Source organism: Mixophyes fleayi, chromosome 1 (assembly GCF_038048845.1).
Source record: "Mixophyes fleayi isolate aMixFle1 chromosome 1, aMixFle1.hap1, whole genome shotgun sequence".
NCBI lineage: Eukaryota > Metazoa > Chordata > Amphibia > Anura > Limnodynastidae > Mixophyes > Mixophyes fleayi.
Window position 1 is genome coordinate 31,333,104 of NC_134402.1, and position 21,623 is coordinate 31,354,726.

Sequence of the window (21,623 nt, forward strand, 5' to 3'; positions counted from 1 at the left end):
TGCAGTGTGAGTTTGTGATACAAAACCGTAACGGCAAGCCAGGAGGCAGCGTAGATGGCAGCGAATGGTCAGAGGAAAGCCCGGGTCAGAGGTCACTAGCAAGCAGGATAATCAGGAAACACGCCAAAGGTCAGGGTCACAAGCAATATAGCGGGGTCCAAGGGATAGGCAAACGAATCAAGGTCACAGGCAAACAGGCAAGGTCCAAGGTACAGGAAGGGGTCATACACAGCAAATCAATCCAGAAGGTATACACCAAAAGCACAGGAGCAGGTTAGCAGACAGAGAACTGGAAGCTATAACCTGCAGGGAGGCTAAGCCCTCCCTGCCTTAAATATTGAAAGTGGCCAATCAGAGCCTGGCTATGAAAATTACCCTCAGCCTAATAAATAGGTTAGTTAATCAGCCCACAGGCTCGTGGATATATTTGCGCACGCGCCCGAATGCGCTCCGTTGCCGGGACGCGGCGCTATCATTTACAGCGTCCCGACCGTTGTCTAGGCAACAGCCGGGACGAGACTGGAAGTGGCGTCCTGGTCGTCATAGCGATGGGCGGGACGCAGATGAGGGAGTCGCGGCGGCTGGGCACCGCCGCGGCTCGTAACAGTCATGGGCAAGGTAGATTATTTATATAACAATGCAGAAATGGAAGTTGCTCAATCAATTTATAGATTGACAGCAGGCGCGTACAAGTATAATAGCTCAGCTACTGGTTCACATGTGCTGGAGGATTTGTGCCTTTCTGGATAACCCCACCCTTTAGAGATAGGGCCAGCCTATTAGCAGAAGCACCTTGACAGTGTGGGTGGCTTATCATACATCTGCATTTTTCTCTGTATTTGTGCTTTTCTGGATTATTTATGTAACCCCTGGAGCCTACACACTCCAGGCCAGTTCAGCCAGTAGTCCTGCCTCAGCTCCTCTGCATGTCAGTTCTGAGACTGCAGCTCCCTCCAATGGAAGGGCAGAGTACTGTCCTATTCCAATTACCCAATAATCAATAAAAAAAATCCATACGATAAACTAGGGAAAACCCTCACAATGTATTTATTTGACCCCTTATTTGATCCATCTGCGGATTTTAAGAATATGCGGCTTTGAGGTTTATTTACCAAACAACTGCAATGGTGTAAACCCCAAAACAACCAATCGGGAATTAGGTTGGATTGAACAATAAAAGCACATGTCTGGTTGTTTGGTATGGATTGCTGCACATAATCACTTCACTAGTAAGTGATCTCTCTTTCTTCAAGTCATTGGTTACAGGAACATTACCAGTGTATATTTGTGGATGCTACAACATCTTAACTCATTCCTTGCTCAGCGCTATGTACAGATATGTACCCAGTGTTCCAAGTGTTTAGTATTGGTACCATAAACTACTGCAGCAAGATTTAGATTGACTGTTTTATGAATGACTTCCTAGCAGAGAGAATGAAGTCAGCTTTTGTATGTGGAGAGTGACCATCTGTTATTTTTAATTATAAACCAGATGGAAAAAGCAATATTTCACATTGCGGCTACAGGTGCCATTACTGTAGGTAGTGAAATTTCAGCTTGAAAGATTAACCTTACCCAGGGTCAGTATAAGTATAATCCACACACAAAGCACAAATGCACCCAGACTCAAAACAAAAAAACAATCCACGCAAAAACATCCATACCAAGGATCCATACTAAATATACACAAAAAGCTGGATCTATACTAAATGTACATAAAAAGCCAGATTCACACTAAATTCACCCAAAAAAAGCCAAATTTGTGCTTGTATGAATTCAGTATACATGTGGCTTTATGTATGGATCCGGCTGTTTGTGCGAATTTAGGGTGAATCCAGCTTTCTTTTGATCCGGCTTATTGTGTTGATCTAGCTTTTAGTGTAAATATTGTGTGGATCTGGCTTTTACCCTCACTCCACTCTGCGTATCTGTCTCTACTGGTGTCACGGACTTACCTGATCCCCGCCGCTCCGTCCAGCCGCACTTCCGCATTCAGGACCATGTGACCGCACCCGGAGGCGGTCACATGACCACAACCCTAGAGGCGGGGATTTTGAATCCCCTTCAGTATAAAAACCTCACTCTGACACTCGCTGAGTGTCAGAGCAACACTTACCTGTTCCTGGCTCCTGCCCTTCGTGGATTGCAGTGTCTTCCTGTTTCCAGTGTCTCCTGTGTGCTGATCTCTGCCTGTTTGACTTCCCTGGCTCTCCAATCCCTGTGTACCGACCAGGCTTGCTGACCATTCTCCTATTCTTGTGACCCGTGTACCGAACCTGGCTTGTTGACTCCGAGTTGCCTTCTGATTCTGCCTGACTCCATTCCTGTGTACCGAACCGGCTTGTTGACTCCGCTACCACCGCTTCACTCCGCTGTACTACATCTTGAGGCGAACCTGGGGACCGCGACCTGCGACTCCTGGCAGCGAAGCCCACCCCGCCTTGCGGCGGTTCTTGGTGAACACCGGGGAGATCGTTAGACTCCGCACCTCAGGTAAGCCAGTGCTAATCAAGATTAGTAATATAGTATCCAGAATCTGTTACAGTTTGCTCTGACCCTGGATACCACAACTAAAGATCTGTTGGAGCATTTAGTAGGAAGAATGGATAAGCAAGAAGCTAACCAAGAGCAACTTTTAAAATTCCTCAATAGTCTATCCACTCGGTTGGATGTTGTCCAGAACACCCTAGTGGCTGGTGGATCACCTGGGCCGGCAGTGGCCCCTGTACCTCAGGCCGCAGCAGCAGCTTCTTCCTCGCAGCTACGGTTACCTAACCCACCTAAGTTCGATGGAGACCCTAAAAATTGCAGAGGATTTTTAAATCAATGCTCCATACAATTCGAGCTTCTACCTGGGAACTTCCCCTCCGGAAAAACGAAAGTGGCCTATGTGATTTCGTTATTGTCCGGTCAAGCTTTAGCATGGGCTTCCCCCTTATGGGAGAGGGACGACCCCATTCTACATAACTTCAACCTCTTCTTGTCCACCTTCAAGAAAATATTTGATGAGCCAGGAAGGGTGTCCAATGCCGCTTCCGGCTTACTACGTCTCCGCCAGGGAAACCAGTCTGTGGGGCAGTATGCGGTCCACTTCAGAACCATGGCCTCTGAACTTCGCTGGAACGATGAGGCTCTAGTAGCTACATTCTGGCAGGGCCTTTCAGACCGAATCAAAGACGAGTTGGTATCCCAGGAACTCCCTACGTCTTTGGACGACATTATCTCCCTCTGTGTCAAAATTGATTTGCGTTTCAAGGAACGTAATTCCGAGAAGGAACAGTCGCGGCGTAGCATGATTCGCTTGGCCCCCAACTGCCAAACCCCTGTTCTTCCCCCTGAAGAGCCCATGCAACTTGGGAGGACCCGCCTATCAGCCGAAGAGAGGGAGAGGAGATTTCGGAACAAGTTGTGTTTATATTGTGGAGAGAGTGGCCATCTTCTGAGTTCTTGTACCAAATGCTCGGGAAACGACAGGGCCTAACGAGTTTTGGAGCTGTATCGTTGGGCCTCTTTTCTCAGTGTCAGTCAGTTCCCAATAGTAATGATTGCCTGTCTATTCCCATTTCCCTTCAGTTAGGACAAAAGACCTTCCCGCAGTCGGCTCTTCTAGATTCCGGAGCCGCAGGAAATTTCATTTCTGCCACAGTAGTTAAACAATTCGCTATTCCCACACAAGCCTTGGAACAACCCATCTCTCTGATGGCCATTGATGGGGGAAGAATCCCTGAGGGGTCCATCCTGGTACGCACTATTCCTCCTCTACTTCAGATAGGAGCACTTCATCGGGAGAAGATTTCTTTTCTAGTAATACAGAGATCTACCAACCCAGTCATCCTAGGACTTCCTTGGCTTCGTGTCCACTCTCCCACCTTGGACTGGAAATCTGGTCACATATTGTCCTGGGGACAGTCCTGCTTCTCTCGCTGCCTACAGAGAGTGGTTCCCCCGAATAGTCCCAGACGTACCCAAGAATTTCCTGTGACTCTCCTGCCTGAGCCATACCAAACCTTCTCTGATGTTTTTTTGTCAACAAGAGGCCACTAGACTTCCCCCTCACAGAATCTGGGACTGTGGCATTGATCTGATACCTGGTAAACCCATTCCCAGGGGCCGTGTTTACCCCCTTTCCCTCCCAGAATCTAAGGCTATGGAGGAGTACATCCAAGAAAATCTAAACAGGGGCTTCATCCGCAAGTCTGCCTCCCCAGCTGGGGCTGGCTTCTTCTTCGTAAAAAAGAAAGATGGGGGCCTCCGCCCTTGCATTGATTACAGAGGCCTGAATGCCATTACCGTTAAAAATCGGTATCCACTGCCACTGATTTCTGAATTATTTCACCGGATCAAGGGTGCCACCATCTTTTCTAAACTTGACCTCAGAGGAGCGTATAACCTTATACGCATTAAGGAGGGGGATGAATGGAAGACGGCGTTTAACACCCGAGACGGCCACTTTGAATATCTGGTCATGCCTTTCGGGCTATGCAATGCCCCAGCCATATTTCAGAGCTTTATGAATGAGCTGTTTCAAGACCTCTTGTACCAATCTGTAGTCATCTACTTGGACGACATTCTCATCTTTTCTCAAGATCTAGCATCTCATCGTACTCATGTATTGGAGGTCCTCTCTCGTATCCGAAAAAATCAGTTATTTTGCAAATTGGAGAAATGCACCTTCGAGCAGAGACAAATTCCCTTCCTGGGATATATTATTTCGGGCACCGGTCTACAGATGGATCCCACAAAATTGAAAGCCATACTTGACTGGCCCCAAAACGCTTCCTAGGATTCTCCAACTATTATCGTCAATTTATCAAGGGGTACTCCTCTCTCGTGGCTCCCATCACAGCATTGACCCGCAAATCTGCTGATGCTAGTATTTGGTCCTCTGAGGCTATCCAAGCCTTTATATTATTAAAGTCTCTCTTTTCATCTGCACCCATTCTTCAACAGCCAGATTGTTCTCGTCCCTTTGTCCTGGAGGTAGATGCCTCTTCTGTTGGCACAGGAGCCGTACTATCACAGCGAGGTCCTTCTGGAAAACTTCATCCCTGCGGATTCTTTTCCCGTCGCTTTTTACCTGCTGAGAGGAATTATGGGATTGGCGACAAAGAGCTCCTGGCCATCAAATTGGCTCTCTCCGAATGGAGACATTTACTAGAAGGAGCGCAATTTCCTATCACCATATATACCGACCATAAGAATTTGCTTTACTTACGCACTGCTCGATGTCTAAACCCTCGACAAGCAAGGTGGTCCTTATTCTTCTCACGCTTTGATTTCAACATCACTTTTCACTCAGGATCTAAGAATACGAAGGCAGACGCCTTATCTCGCTCTTTTGATCCAGCTGACATGGAATCCTCGGAAGATAAGAAATTCATTGTAAATCCATGTCAAGTATTGGCAGCTACACACCGGAAAAGGGGTTGTCCTCCAGGCAAAACATTCATCTTGCCACATCTACGCACCCGGCTCCTTCACTGGGCTCATCACTCACTCTTCTCTGGGCATGCCGGCATTCGCAAGACCTGGGACCTATTGTCCCGAAGCTACTGGTGGCCTTCCTTGCTGGAGGATGTGAAGAGATTTGTTGCTGCTTGTTCCAAATGTGCTCAACACAAGACCTCTAGGAAAAAGCCTTATGGATGCTTGCTCCCATTACCCATTCCTGATTACCCTTGGTCACAGATCTCCATGGATTTTATCACGGACCTTCCCCCTTCCAAATCCTGTACTGTAGTGCTTGTGGTCACGGATCGCTTCTCTAAAACAGCCCACTTTATTGCTCTCAAAGGCCTTCCTTCTTCCTCCTCCTTAGCCGATATTTTTATTAAAGAAATATTTTGCCTCCATGGCTGTCCTCAACATATTGTCTCCGATAGGGGATCACAATTCATATCAAAATTTTGGCGGTCTTTTTGCAATAAATCCGGGATTAAGCTTGACTTCTCTTCCGCATATCATCCCCAGTCCAATGGGGCTACTGAGAGAACCAACCAAGAATTAGAGAAGTTTCTAAGAATATTTATCTCTAGTAACCAAGACAACTGGGTGGACCTTCTCCCTTGGGCCGAGTTCGCCCATAACAACCATTTTCATGAGGCCATCTCTAACTCCCCCTTTTTTGTTCTGTATGGCTGCCATCCTAGACTACCCACCTTCTCTCAAGTCTCATCTTCTGAAGTTCCAGCAGTGGACTCTCTGGTTCGTAACTTCTCTGATATTTGGGAACAAACCAAGACAAACTTAAAACAAGCAACTACTCGTTCCAAAAAATTCTACGATAAAAGGAGAAGAATGACTCCAAGTTTTGCAGTTGGTGACAGGGTATGGCTATCCACCCAGAACATTCGTTTAAAAGTTCCCAGTAAAAAAATTGCTCCCAAGTTTATTGGCCCATTTGCTATATCTGAGATTATTAATCCCGTAGCCTTTAGATTGAGTCTGCCTCCCTCCTTACGCATACCCAATGTCTTCCATGTCTCCTTGTTAAAACCGATGGTAACCAACAGATTCTCCACCTCATCCAGAACTCCTCCTCCTGCTGTGGATCGGGATCAAGTTGAATACGAGATTAAAACTATCCTAGATTCTCGTAAAGTTCAAGGTGCCATACAGTTCTAGGTGGATTGGAAGGGTTACGGCCCTGAGGAGCGCTCATGGGTAAGAGCCATTGACCTACATGCTCCCCGTCTACTTAAATCCTTCCATAAAAAATTTCCTTTGAAACCCTATTAGGTGTTCGGAGTCCACCTTTATGGCAGGGGGTACTGTCACGGACTTACCTGATCCCCGCCGCTCCGTCCAGCCGCACTTCCGCATTCAGGACCATGTGACCGCACCCGGAGGCGGTCACATGACCACAACCCTAGAGGCGGGGATTTTGAATCCCCTTCAGTATAAAAACCTCATTCTGACACTCGCTGAGTGTCAGAGCAACACTTACCTGTTCCTGGCTCCTGCCCTTCGTGGATTGCAGTGTCTTCCTGTTTCCAGTGTCTCCTGTGTGCTGATCTCTGCCTGTTTGACTTCCCTGGCTCTCCAATCCCTGTGTACCGACCAGGCTTGCTGACCATTCTCCTTTTCTTGTGACCCGTGTACCGAACCTGGCTTGTTGACTCCGAGTTGCCTTCTGATTCTGCCTGACTCCATTCCTGTGTACCGAACCGGCTTGTTGACTCCGCTACCACCGCTTCACTCCGCTGTACTACATCTTGAGGCGAACCTGGGGACCGCGACCTGCGACTCCTGGCAGCGAAGCCCACCCCGCCTTGCGGCGGTTCTTGGTGAACACCGGGGAGATCGTTAGACTCCGCACCTCAGGTAAGCCAGTGCTAATCAAGATTAGTAATATAGTATCCAGAATCTGTTACAACTGGTAACTTTATACATGTCTCCCTCTGCTGCTAACCTTTATTGTGTCTCTACTAGTAACTTTATACGTGTCTGTCTCTGCTGCTAACCTTCTCTGTGTCTCTACTAGTAACCTTCTACTTGTCTGTCTCTGCTGCTAAACTTCTATGTGTCTCTACTAGTAACCTTATACATGTCTGTCTCTGCTGCTAACCTTCTATGTGTCTCTACTAGTAACCTTATACATGTCTGTCTCTGCTGCTAACCTTCTATGTGTCTCTACTAGTAACCTTATACATGTCTGTCTCTGCTGCTAACCTTCTATGTGTCTCTACTAGTAACCTTATACATGTCTGTCTCTGCTGCTAACCTTCTATGTGTTTCTACTAGTAACCGTATACATGTCTGTCTCTGCTGCTAACCTTCTATGTGTCTCAACTAGTAACCTTATACATGTCTGTTTCTGCTGCTAACTTTCTATGTGTCTCTACTAGTAACCTTATACATGTCTGTCTCTGCTGCTAACTTTCTATGTGTCTCAACTAGTAACCTTATACATGTCTGTCTCTGCTGCTAACCTTCTATGTGTCTCTACTAGTAACCGTATACATGTCTGTCTCTGCTGCTAACCTTCTATGTGTCTCTACTAGTAACCTTATACATGTCTGTCTCTGCTGCTAACTTTCTATGTGTCTCTACTAGTAACCTTATACATGTCTGTCTCTGCTGCTAACCTTCTATGTGTCTCTACTAGTAACCTTATACATGTCTGTCTCTGCTGCTAACCTTCTATGTGTCTCTACTAGTAACCTTATACATGTCTATCTCTGCTGCTAACCTTCTATGTGTTTCTACTAGTAACCGTATACATGTCTGTCTCTGCTGCTAACCTTCTATGTGTCTCAACTAGTAACCTTATACATGTCTGTTTCTGCTGCTAACTTTCTATGTGTCTCAACTAGTAACCTTATACATGTCTGTCTCTGCTGCTAACTTTCTATGTGTCTCAACTAGTAACCTTATACATGTCTGTCTCTGCTGCTAACCTTCTATGTGTCTCTACTAGTAACCGTATACATGTCTGTCTCTGCTGCTAACCTTCTATGTGTCTCTACTAGTAACCTTATACATGTCTGTTTCTGCTGCTAACTTTCTATGTGTCTCTACTAGTAACCTTATACATGTCTGTCTCTGCTGCTAACTTTCTATGTGTCTCAACTAGTAACCTTATACATGTCTGTCTCTGCTGCTAACCTTCTATGTGTCTCTACTAGTAACCTTATACATGTCTGTCTCTGATGCTAACCTTCTATGTTTCTCTACTAGTAACTTTATACATGTCTGTCTCTCCAGCTAACCTTCTATGTGTCTCTGCTAGTAACCTTATACATGTCTGTCTCTGCTGTTAATAGAAGAAAATCAAAGGACGGACGTGGCGCTCAGTGCCGAGAGGGACCCCTGCGTGGAGCAGGTAAATGTTCCGGGACCTGAATGTGGGCCCGGCCTGTGATAGAAATCTGGGTGTGAAATCAAAATAAGACCACCTGGTCTGTTTAAATGTCTCCCAAAATAACATATCACACTTACTGTTAAATCAAAGTTCTGCCACAACTAAAATATAATTCAGGAGCCGACATTCTTAGAAAGTCTTCAGATACTCCCTGATTTATCTCAAACTGGAATCACAACATAATCAGAGGTACTGTAAGCCAAATAGTATCTTACATAAATGTGGCATTATAAAAAATTTATAGGATAGGTGAATTCTTTAAGAATACAAAGACAGAATGTTATTAAATGGAGTTTAATATGACAAACCATTCACAAAGCTTATTGAATATAAATGATGATAACATATAAATGTAAAACAGTTTTCTTAAAATAAAACATGAACAAACACAGAAATAGTCATCGCACACTCGCAGCTCTCTTGAGTAATCTTAGCCTTCGTAGTAATTGTGGTCTTGACCCCCAAGAACTGGCAACTTCTAAAATGATTAAGCTACTTTAAAACGCTCCTAATTGTCCAAACCCCCCTTCTCTGTGTCATCATGGCAATAGGTGTGCTAGTATGCTACTCTGTTTCATCGCCCTTTTGTTCAAAAACAGGAGGGAAGAGGGTCCTGCTCATAAGAGCTTACACCCTAAAGGAATTGGTAAACAGACAGGAGGCACAATGGGGAGTCAGAGGAAAGAGGAGTGAGAAGCGGGATAGGGGAGGAAATTAGGAGTAAGGGTAGTATGCTTTGAGGAACAGATGGGTTTTAAGTGCTTGTTTGAAGGTGCACAAATTAGGGGACAGTCGGATGGCGCGTGGGAGGTCGTTCCAGTGGAGGGGGGCAGCCCGGGAGAAATATTGGATTCTGGAGTGGGATGAGATCACAGTGCAGGAGAGGCGACGGTCATTGACCGATCGCAGGGAATGGGATGGAGTGTGAGTGGAGAGGTGTTTGGAGATGTATGGGGCAGTGGAGTGGGAGAGGGCCTTGTAGGTCAGGGTAAGCAGTTTGAAAAAAGATTCTGTAAGGGAAGGGGAGCTACTGTATGGAAAGGCAGAGAGGGGAGGCTGAAGAGGAGCGGTGGGAGAGGAAGATGAGTCTCGCAGCCGCATTGAGTATAGACCTGAGGGGGGCGAGGGGGTGGCCGGTGAGGAGAAGGTTGCAGTAATCAAGACAGGAAATAACAAGAGCATGGATGATGGTTTTCGTGGCATCCTGAGAAAGGAATGGCTGAAAGCAGGCAAGGGCTGGCAGATTTTAGCTCGGGGGCAAGCACATAGCATTGGTCCATAACTAATGGCCCATCCTTAAAGGGTGGTTTTTCGGTACAATATACATTTATCAATATAAAAAGAGGCTATTTTAGTGTTGTTTTATCCAGCGATACTTTTTCATTATAAATAATAAATCTTAAATAATAAAAATAAATAATGCAACTAAAAAACAAAAACAGGCCTCACTTTATATTGTATTTTATTTTATATGTTCCTTCTCCCTACACCTCTTTTTTTTTTTTAAATATACCTGGCTGATTATAATGGGATTTATCAAAATACAAAAAGACTGCTTTAAAAGCCTGATGTTTTTGCTTCACCCTATATACTAATAGGGTTATCTGTTTTAGGGTTAACCTAAACCAAATAATATGAGGAGTGGTACTGGAAGGAGGAGTAGAGCACTAGGGGCCTGATTCATTAAAGATCTTAAATGAAGAGATATCTTATTTCAGTCTCCTGGACAAAACCATGTTACAATGCAAGGGGTGCAAACTAGTTTTCTGTTTTGCACATAAGTTAAATACTGACTGTTTTTTCATGTAGCACACAAATATCAACTTTAAATTTCAGTGTACAAATAAGCTATCAAGTATTTGTGTGCTACATGAAAAAAGTCAGTATTTTCCTTATGTGCAAAACAGAAAACTAGTTTGCACCTCTTGCATTGTAACATGGTTTTGTCCAGGAGACTGAAATAAGATACCTCTTCATTTAAGATCCATAATGAATCGGGCCCAAGGTGTCAATCTGACACCCTGGCCCAGAGCTGGATTAAGGTGCTGGGGGGCCTGTGTACTTTAGACAGGGGGCCCCTATGATGTAAAATGGTTATCATTTTAGACAAATACACAGGCAATTTTGTGTGCACTACTGTTAGGTGTGCAGAGCTCTGCATTCTCAAGCAGTACACGGTGAAGTGGGACATACCTCCCAACTGTCCTAAGCGAAACAGTCACCCAAATTCGGGACTGTCCCACCAGATTCAGGACAGTTGGCAGACTATCCTGCTCTCTCCTACCTGTTCTTGTCACTGTCACCAGCTGTGGCTGCTGGTTACTTTAGTCAGTTGCTGCCTGTCTGGATCCTGGAATGACCTATTTGAGACAAAAAAATGGGTACATAAAATTTAGAAAACTCCAAACAGTGCTGGTGTTAAATTAATAGCACCCACATTTTATAATTAGGCCTCCTTCCAGCCCCAACATTAAAATAATAATATTCATATTTGCTAAATAGATCTATTTCCCTCCAACCAACCCTGACATTAGAGAGCAAACACATTTAATATATAAACCTATTTCCCTCCCTCCAAACAGCCCCACCAATAAATTCAATTGCCCCCTACCACCCCAAAAACAACATAGTACCCATTAAATAACTAGCCCCTGCTGCCCATCACACACACACACACACGTTTTACTGACATGTTGCCTATCACACACACACATTTTACTGACATGCTGCCGCTCACACACATGATTTACTGACATGCTGCCCATCACTTACCTTATTCATTTGCGCGCTGCTCCTCCCACACGGGACAGCACCTGTCACGTGATGTGCATCCCATGTGACACCGGGGCCATGAGAGAGAGGGAGGGAGAGGGTAGGGAAGTGGGGACAGATTGGAAGGATCTGCAGCCAATGATAGTAGGTGGCAGGTCCCGGAGGAGGGGCAGACACCAATAGAGACTGGGATTGGGCTAGAGATTGAATGTGGGGGGCAAAGGAGAGAGAAGAGTCAAGGATGACGCCCAGACAGCGGAGTTGGTAAATAGAAGAGATGGTGGTGTTGTTAACAGAGATAGAGAGATCAAGATGGGATGAGGATGTGGAAGGAGGGAAGACAATGAGCTCGGATTTAGCAATGCTAATTTTGAGAACGCATGAAAGCATTTAAGAGTAGATGGCAGAAAGGCAGTCAGATACACGAATAACAAGGTGGAAGCAATAAGCAGGCGCCAGAGGAGGCGCCATCCTAACAGGTAAGGAGACCTGAAGATCTGGCACCCAGGTAAGAAGGCGGGTGCTTTAAATAGACAGAGCTGAAAGGCAATTAGCCAATCAAGTGAATGCAGAAAGTTTAGAAAAAACAGGTGTGTGCATGCTCAATGCAGACCAGCAAGTAATTGCAGGGAGTAAAACCAAGGGAAACAGGTATGAACAGAGACCAGAATGAATGGTTAACTGGTGCGATGTGTGATGTTCAGCAGAAGAGGAGGAAAGTAAGTGGTGAATAGGGAGAAGTGGAAGTGTCCGGAGGTTGTACAGAGCAAGAGGAAAAGTGGATAATGGCTGCAAATGGTTAAGGACGGTGAGGGAAGAGACACACAAATGACAGACACACAATATACACACTTTAGGAAAGCTCAGGCCCGGGGTTCCCAGACATGACACGCTCAGGTACAGGGTATCGTCTTTTCCCAAAAAACTAGATACTTTAAAAAAGAAAAAAAATAGATACTTAAAGAAAGTCTTTTACATTTACAATCTTTCACAGATCATACATATCCCACAGACAGATAAGTGCAGGGGCAGGCCACAAAGGCTTATAGCATATGTATGTTACAGTGTGACTAGCAAGTTACACACATACCAGGACAATCTAGTTGTATCAGAAGATATATAACCTGCAGCTTACAGCTGTGACTTGATACAATATAACCACAAGCCTACAAACACTGCTATATAGTGGTGCTGATGGTCATCATCATCATCACCACCTATCTTTGAACCAGCTCTCCAATACCTGCAAGAGATAAGTCTTCTGTATTCTAAGAGGTCTGTCTGGGTGTAGTGAATATACTGTTAAGAAAATGTATCTTAGAATGTACTGTTTAATAAGATAACATATTGTTTCTTCAGTACCAATGTGTAAACAATTAAAAAACATAATACACCTTACACTCTACTCTGGATTAAGGAACCATGCATTGTTCTATTGTGTAAGGCTCAAGATAGGACTCTTCATACTGTTTTGTTGGTAAATAATCTAGAAAACAGTATATATACTTTCCACATTCTATTCAGTGTCTGGTTAAATCTATCCTTATCCATCTATTGTTCTATTGTGCAATGTTTCTGTGTTTGTTGTATAAACAGCTAGGAACATTGTTGTAACTGTGGTTAGCACTTCTGCCTCACAGCACTGGGGTCATGGGTTTAATTCCTGACCATGGCCTTATATGTGAGGAGTTTGAATGTTCTCCCTGTGTTTGCGTGGGTTTCCTCCGGGTGCTCCGGTTTCCTCCCACACTCCAAAAACATACAAGTAGGTTAATTGGCTGCTAACAGAATTGACCATAGGCTGTGTGTGTGTGTGTGTGTGTGTGTGTGTCTGTGTCTCTGTCTGTGTTAGGGAATTTAGACTGTAAGCTCCAAATGGGCAGGGACTGATGTTAATGAGTTCTCTGTGCAGTGCTGTGGAATCAGTGGCGCTATATAAGTAAATGGTGGTGATGATGATGATGATGATCTCCATTGGCACACCTTGCTGTACATTGCCTACGTTCATCCACCTATTCCCTCCCACATTCCATCCTTCAAGTCGTAGGCAGTTGTGTTACTTGCGTTCAGACACTGATTGCAAGAAATTGATAATTGACATAAAGTCCGTTTCTCAGCACGCACAGTATTATTCCACGCAAGTTACAACATGCAAAGGAACTTATGACCAAAGATGAATTTGGCCCCACAGGGCTGCCAAGAGGAATTCAGAGCAAGTTCATGCCCTCCCCCCCCCCCCTCCCTTTTATTGAGCATGGCAAAAAAAATTGCCCTGCTAGGCAAAAGTGGGAGTGGTCATACAGTTGGGGGCATGTCTGTGTGTCATTGGGCGTGTCTAGTAGGTGAAAAGCGCTAGGCCACCCTCCTACAGAAAAAAAACCTGCATTGCTGTATACATCATTGGCAGAAGTGTGCAGTGTCCGCTCGCCGGAGCGTGACATATGTCCCAGCAGTCCTGACTTTCAGGACAGTGACCTCATAGTGTCTCATAGTTGTGCCCTCATATTAGAGGCCCAGTAAATACTGTGGTAAATAGTCCTGCCCACAATTCATAACATACCACAGGGCTGCCAAGAGGAATTCAGGGCCCCGGTACAACAAATTCATGGGGCCCCCCCTTATAGTTGAGTAAGCAAAAAAAAAAATCATGGATATAGTCACACAATTGGGGGCGTGGCAATGCGCCATTGGGGCGTGGCTAGCACAATAAAATCAGTAGGTCCTGAATTCCCCGGAGCGTGACATTTGTCCAAGCACTCCTGACTTTCAGGACATCTAGCACCCTTGTGTAGTATAGGAAGAATACAGTGTGTACAGAAAGAGTTCAGTCTTGGCCTGCGCCCACTGGGCTCACCAAACATTGCCATTGTCCCTACTAGAATCACAACATTTCACACACTATGCTGCTCTGTCCTACCTGTTCTTCTCACTTTTACCACATGTGGCTGCTGGTTTCTTTAGTAGCGGCTTGTCTGGATCCTGGAATGTTGGAGGACCTATTTGGAAAAAAAATGGCTACATTTAGAAAATTACAGCCAGCCCCACCGTTAAATCAATAGCATCCATGATTAATAATTAGGCCTTCCTCCAGCCCCAACATTAAAATAGTATTCCCATTACCCCGCAAACAAAATAGCAGCCATTAATTAGCCACCATCTACCTCACACACACTACATTGCCAAAAGCTCCGTGCCATCACACACACATTACTGTGCCCCTTTATCATCACCACGCTATGCCCCCTTATGATCACACTGTGCCCTCCATGCTGCCTTTGCCCCTTTCTTTAACCCCCTGTGCCATGCTGCTTGTCCCTCTTTTTTTTAACCCCCTGTGCCATGCTGCTTGTCCCTCTTTTCTTTAACCCCCTGTGCCATGCTGCTTGTCCCTCTTTTCTTTAACCCCCTGTGCCATGCTGCTTGTCCCTCTTTTTGTAACCCCCTGTGCAATGCTGCTTGTCCCTCTTTTCTTTAACCCCCGTGCCATGCTGCTATTGTCCCTCCTTTCTTTAACCCCCTGTGCCATGCTGCTTGTCCCTCCTTTCTTTAACCCCCTGTGCCATGCTGCTATTGTCCCTCTTTTCTTTAACCCTCTGTGCCATGCTGCTATTGTCCCTCTTTTCTTTAACCCTCTGTGCCATGCTGCTATTGTCCCTCCTTTCTTTAACCCCCTGTGCCATGCTGCTTGTCCCTCCTTTCTTTAACCCTTTGTGCCATGCTGCTATTGTCCCTCTTTTCTTTAACCCTCTGTGCCATGCTGATATTGTCCCTCCTTTCTTTAACCCCCTGTGCCATGCTGCTAATGTCCCTCTTTTCTTTAACCCTCTGTGCCATGCTGCTATTGTCCCTCCTTTCTTTAACCCCCTGTGCCATGCTGCTTGTCCCTCTTTTCTTTAATCCCCTGTGCCATGCTGCTTGTCCCTCTTTTTTTAACCCCCTGTGCCATGCTGTTTGTCCCTCTTTTATTTTACCCCTCTGTGTCATGCTGCTTGTCCCTCGTTTTTTAACCCCTCTGTGTCATACTGCTATTGTCCCTCCTTTCTTTAACCCTTCTGTGTCATGCTGCTATTGTCCCTCCTTTCTTTAACCTCTCTGTGTCATGCTGCCCCCCCCCATTTTTTTAACCCCCCCCCCCCCGTTTTCCTCCCTTCACTTACCTTTACTTCTCTCTTCTTTCTTCTCTTCTCTGCTGCTCTGTGCTCCATTGCTCCAGACTGACTGAATGCTGGGCGTGACATGATGATGTCACACCCGGCATTCAGTCAGCCTGGAGCAATGGAGCACAGAGCAGCATAGAGGAGGGACGCTGGCGCAGCAATCACGTGAGTATGTTTTTTTTTTAACGACCCTGCTCCCCCCACCAACGACCAAAAATTGTCAGCGCGAGGGCCCGGGCCCCCTGACATGCCCGGGTAATTAGTACCCGCTTTACCCCCCCTCTCGGCGGCCCTGCATACCACATAGTAGAGTCCCCAGTTCATATTATATCACAGTAATGCCCCCAATTTATATTATGCCTCACATAAGTGCCCCAATTCACATTCACAGGGGGAAATATAATGGTAGAGGCCCACCACAAGGGGTGTGTCCAGCCAATTGAGAGGTGTAACCAAACCACAAGAGGGGGTGTGGTAAGCCTACGAAAGACAGCTAGTACCATAGTGTAGTATATAAAGAATGCAGTGTGTATCATCATCATCACCATTTATTTATATAGCGCCACTGATTCCGCAGCGCTGTACAGAGAACTCATTCACATCAGTGTGTATATAAAGAGTTCACAGACTTGGCCTGCCCCTTACATTGGACAGAACAGTCACCAAAAATTGGCACTGTCCCACTAGAATCAGAACATTTGACAGGCTCTCCTGCTTTCTCCTACCTGTTCTTGTCACTTTCACCACCTGTGACTGCTGGTTTCTTTAGTTGCAGCTTGTCTGGGTCCTGGAATGTTGGAGTCCCTATTTGAAAAAAAATGGGTACATTTAGAAAATTCCAACCAGCCCCAGTGTTAAATCAATAGCAGCCACGAGTAATAATTAGGCCTTCCTCCAACCCCAACATAAAAATAATAGTATCCCAATTTAATAAATAAACCTATTTCCCTCCCCAGCAATAAATTAATAGTATTTACATTTCATAAATATACCTATTTCCCGCAACCACCACTGACATTAAATAATTCATAGTCACATTTAATAAAGAGACCTCATTCTCCCCAAACTCACCCCCGAACCACCCCATCTTAAATTAATAGTCCCCACTATTAAATCATCCCAGCATCACCCCAGCATCACCCCACAAAAAAAAGTGCACTCATTTATTAGCCACCACCTACTTCCCACTACATTGCCACAAGCCCCCTGAGCCATCACACACACATTACCACAAGCCCCCTGAGCCATCACACACACATTACCACAAGCCCCCTGTGCCATGTCACATACATTACTGATCTCCTTCATCACCACACTGTGCCCGCTTATGATCACACTGCACCCTCCATGCTGCTCCCACCCCTTCATCTGACTCCCCTTCATCACACTGTGCCACCCTGCCCCACCCCCCTTCATCACTGTGCCATCCTGCCCCCCCCAGGAGGATATGATGGAGGAGATGGGGCCAGCAATGTGGATGAGGAAAGGGGAGCAGCATGTGATGGAGGAGAGGGGGGCAGCGTGTGACAAGGAAGCACTGTGTGATGAAGGAGGGGGCACCGTGTGATGAAGGGGGCACAACCAATCTAATTTGTCAAAAAATGTAAATCTTATTACAAAATACATATTCTTCATTTATAATATTCATAAAGTAATTCATATTTGCGGTTTAATGTTTTTGGGCCTGATTCATTAAGGATCTTAACTTAAGAAACATCTTATTTCAGTCTCCTGGACAAAACCATGTTACAATGCAAGGGGTGCAAATTAGTATTCTGTATTGGACATAGGTTAAATACTGACTGTTTTTTAAAGTAGCACACAAATATCAACTTTAAATTTCAGTGTACAAATAAGCTATCAAGTATTTGTGTGCTACATGTCTAGTACATACTTGCCAACTTTATGTTGGTTACACCGGGAGTTCCTAGACGACAGAAGGGGTGTATGGGTGGACATAATGCCTGTTTTGAATCTTTTCATAGTTGTAAAAAAAAAAAAACAGGCATTACATCAATGGGGGCAGGGTCAAAATGATGTGATTCTCCAAGAATGTCATGCCGCCTCTAATCTGACCACTTCACTAGTGAAGTTGGCAGATGTGGGAGAATTGCCAGCTCTCCCGGGATTCTGGGAGACCTACCCGGAATTCAGGAGTCTCCAGAACATTCCAGAAGACTTGGCAGGTATGGTCTAGTACTGTTTTTGCATAGTTTCTATAAACCAATCATAAACAACTATAACCTTGAGGCTGTTAGCTAGTGAGGATTCTTCTAAGAGAGGATTTTTACAAGTGTATTAACTAATTTAGTTACTATAGTAAGAGATGAACAAGAGGAGAACAGGAGGTGAACCTTCTACCTGCAAACACTGCTACATAAGGACAACATTTCACAATCAGCCGTGAGCTCTGATTTCCTCCACCACCTGCATTGTCAGCTGCCTGGACACTCCCTACTGATCTGATTCGCACACTTATTTTGCTTACTGCAGCTTTAACATGAATTGTTGACTCCGCTTATACTGCTTGTATTCCCACCTTTAACCGCACTGTTGCTCCACTTAGTTTGGACTTTTAACTGGCTCCCTCTTGTCCTGTGGACTTACATAACCGGCTCACTGCACCTTGTACTATGCCTTATGTTAAACTCAAAGGCTTCAAGCGTGCCCTTAAGATTCATTTCTGTATTCAAGTCTATCAGTCCTCCTCCTAACTCCCTTGTCCCGGCTCTCTCCCCCAGTTAGTACCACCCTATTTGTGTCTCCCCCTTTCCTTACATCCTTTTGGCCTGCTCCCTGGCCCTGTTTTCTTAAGCTTCGGGCTACTTCTCGCTGATTTCTACTAGGGGTGTGCACCGGGCACTTTTAGTGTTTTGGGTTTTGGGTTCTGATTAGTTTGAGGTTTTGGGTTCTGATTTGTTTTGTCAAAACACCTGACGAAAGGTTTTGGTTCTGATTTAGGGTTTTGGGTTCTGATTTATTTTTAAAAAAGCATAAAAAGGGTTAAAATCAAGTTTTTTGTTTATTTTTCACTCCTACGCTATTATTAACCTCAATAACATTCAATAACAATCATTTCCACTAATTTCCAGTCTATTCGGAACACCTCACACCTCACAATATTGACTTTAGGTACAATATTTGATTTTTTGGTACAGCAGCAACAGTGAACGTAGTTTGGAATTGCAGTACCTATATTTTGGTACAGCAGCAACAGTGAACGTAGTTTGGAATTGCAGTACCTATTTTTGGGTACAGCAGCAACAGTGAATGTAGTTTAATATCTGATACGCATCTATGTGGACTGCGTAGTGGAGTTGCCCCGGTACCCAATTTGGTACCGGGGCCACAATATATCACCCTCAACTGGTCTGAATTCCACTGCACATATGGCTGCTCCTACATCCTCTGCAGCATATAGAGGGTGTAGTTCGAGCGCGTCACTACCTCTTGTTTTTGACGACCATGGTACAGAGCATTCATCATTGAGATCCCATCAAGTATGTCAAAGACAGACAGCGTCGAAGTGTTATTTGTTGACTTTGTGAACAAAAAAACTGTCCCTGTTGCAAATCTTCGTGCAATGAAGAGTGACTTTTTCATTTAAAGGCTCAAGCTTTCAAGTGTAGTGTTTATAACATCATTACACCAACAGGTAAAAATCCTTTTAATTGGGATAATGGAGCCACAAAGGAAATTGCACATATGTAATGCCCGCACAATGTTACTGGCGTTGTCTGACACCACAAAATCCACAGGAGAGTCTAAGTGGGTTAAGCCACTGAGAGATTATTTCCCTCAGTTTCTGGACTGATGCACCACTGGACTCAGCAAGGACAGAGCACTGGACTGATGCACCACTGGACTCAGCAAGGACAGAGCACTGGACTGATGCACCACTGGACTCAGCAAGGACTTTTTTGATTTTTTTTTTTAGATTTTTTTAAAAGGATTTTTGTAGAATTTTTTTTTTTTATTTTCTTTTTATGGAAGAATTTTTAATACTTTTAAAATAAATATGCACTTAGCAGAACAAAGCACAGGACAAAAGCACCGCTGGACTCAGCAAGGACAGAGCAGTGGACTGATGCACCACTGGACTCAGCAAGGACAGAGCAGTGGACTGATGCACCACTGGACTCAGCAAGGACAGAGCACTGGACTGATGCACCACTGGACTCAGCAAGGACACAGCACTGGACTGATGCACCACTGGACTCAGCAAGGACAGAGCACTGGACTGATGCACCACTGGACTCAGCAAGGACAGAGCAGTGGACTGATGCACCACTGGACTCAGCAAGGACAGAGCAGTGGACTGATGCACCACTGGACTCAGCAAGGACAGAGCACTGGACTGATGCACCACTGGACTCAGCAAGGACACAGCACTGGACTGATGCACCACTGGACTCAGCAAGGACAGAGCACTGGACTGATGCACCACTGGACTCAGCAAGGACAGAGCACTGGAATGATGCACCACTGAACTCAGCAAGGACACAGCACTGGACTGATGCACCACTGGACTCAGCAAGGACACAGCACTGGACTGATGCACCACTGGACTCAGCAAGGACTTTTTTGATTTTTTTTTTTATATTTTTTTAAAAGGATTTTTGTAGAATTTTTTTTTTTATTTTCTTTTTATGGAAGAATTTTTAATACTTTTAAAATAAATATGCACTTAGCAGAACAAAGCACAGGACAAAAGCACCGCTGGACTCAGCAAGGACAGAGCACTGGCAAAAGCACCACTGGACTCAGCAGGACAGAGCACTGGACTGATGCACCACTGGACTCAGCAGGACAGAGCACAGCACAGCACAGCACGAGAAATAGCAGGACAGAGGACCACCTAACACACCCTCCCTCTTCCCTGATCAATGCCCGAGTGAAGATGGCGGCGGCAAGCGGAGAATTTAAAGGTTCCGAGTATCGCGAGATCCGACATCGGGATTATGACTCAGAGCCTCATTTTAAGTTTCGGAATCGGCGGGAATACCCGGACAGTGCTCGGATCTGACTCGGATCCGCAATGTTCGGGGAGGCTCGGATTCCAGGAATCTGAGTGCGCTCATCCTTAATTTCTACTAGGGATGTGCACCGGCCACTTTTGGGGTTTTGGGTTTTGGGTTCTGATTACCTTAAGGTTTTGGGTTCTAATGGGTTTTGCCAAAACACCCCCTCAAGGTTTTGGGTTTTGGGTTTTGGGTTCTGATCTTTTTTTTAAAAAAGCATAAAAACTACTAAAATCCTGTTTTTTTGTTTGTTTTCACTCCTACGCTATTATTGACCTCAATAACATTCATTTTCACTCATTTCCAGTCTATTCTGAACACCTCACACCTCACACCTCACAATATTGTTTTTAGGCCAAAAGGTTGCACCGAGGTAGCTGGATGTCTAAGATAAGCGACACAAGTGGGTGGCACAAAAACGTGGCCCATCTAGGAGGGGCACTGCAGTGGCAGACAGGATGGCAGTTTGAAAAACTAGGCCCCAAAGAGCACATAATGCCCTCCCACCCACCCTTATGTTGGTGAAATAGGACATGCGCACTTTAACAAACCAATCATTTCAGCGACAGGGCCTACAAAACTGTGGCTGAAATGATTGGTTCGTTTGGACCCCCACAAAACGAGCTGGCAAAGAAAAAAAAGAGTTGCAAGATGGAATTGTCCTTGGGCCCTCCCACCCACCCTTATTTTGCGGAAAAAGGACATGTACACTTTAACAAACCAATCGTTTCAGCGACAGGGCCTACCAAATTACTGTGGCTGAAATGATTGGTTTGTTTGGGCCCCCACACAAAAAAAGCTATTCATCTC

At 45.1% G+C, this 21,623-nt stretch overlaps 1 protein-coding gene across 1 annotated transcript in view; it reads left to right on the plus strand.

Annotated features, from left to right (window-relative positions):
* Positions 1-12,033: 12,033 nt before the first annotated feature.
* Positions 12,034-21,623, plus strand: part of LOC142120565 (equilibrative nucleobase transporter 1-like) — a 53,986-nt gene continuing 44,396 nt past the window's right edge. Inside the window, exon 1 of the mRNA XM_075194184.1 lies at positions 12,034-12,114. The gene's annotated coding sequence lies outside the window, so the exon portion shown is untranslated. The remainder of the gene's footprint in view (positions 12,115-21,623) is intronic.